Below are 955 nucleotides of genomic sequence, written 5' to 3'. Positions count from 1 at the left end.
ATTACTTTGATTAATCCATTAATAATCGGATTAAAGAGACAAACTACATTTCTATCCTTTCCAGTATTTTATTGAAGAAAAAAACAGCATACTGGCACCATACTTATTTTGATTATTGTTTCTCAGCTGTTTGGACATGTTGCAGTTTATAAATAAAGGTTTATTTAATTAAAAAAATAATTGCCTAATAGATCCAACGAATCGATGACTAAATTAATCGCCAACTATTTTTATAATCGATTTTAATCGATAAGTTGTTGCAGCCCTAGGTAAAACCAATTAAAAGAATACATAGAAATGACAACTTAAAAACCCTGAGGACCACACAACTCACGCAGTGCTAAAAGGCAGAGAATAAAAGTGGGTCTGGAGGCGAGGCTTAAAACACTCCACTGTTGTATTACATCAATACATGCAACTGTTTCTTTGTTTATAATGTAACATTTCTGGTGGATCTACTCTCTATTTTATGCTGCCCTTTTTTTTTTTTTTGGCTGCAGCTGTTACATATACTGTAATATTGTACATGGTAATTGTTATATATTGTATATATTATATACACATATAATATATCAGTATGTATAATATACTGTATATATAATATATAAATATTACATATATGTTATATTTTATATTGCTACTACGGTACATTTTTTTTGTCTACTTTATACCTGCATTATCCTTTCCATCCTTTGTCACTGAGCTACTGTGTGGAACAATTTCCCTTGTGGATCATTAAAGTTTGTTGAAGTCTGAGATTTAACTCATTACCTGCCATCAGTAAAGCTAATAAAAAAAAAGGGAAAAAGTTACCTATGCGTGCAACGGAGCAAAACATTTCGGAATAGCAATTTTCACCGGTTGACGTAAGAGGTGGGTCTGGTTGTCTTGGCAACCAATTGGCACCGAAGTGTGGAGCGGCTCGGAGGCCCCGCCCCCTGTACAAATACCCCCA

This window comes from Entelurus aequoreus, linkage group LG10 (genome assembly GCF_033978785.1).
Source record: "Entelurus aequoreus isolate RoL-2023_Sb linkage group LG10, RoL_Eaeq_v1.1, whole genome shotgun sequence".
Lineage (NCBI taxonomy): Eukaryota > Metazoa > Chordata > Actinopteri > Syngnathiformes > Syngnathidae > Entelurus > Entelurus aequoreus.
Note: the sequence above shows the minus strand (reverse complement) of the source record.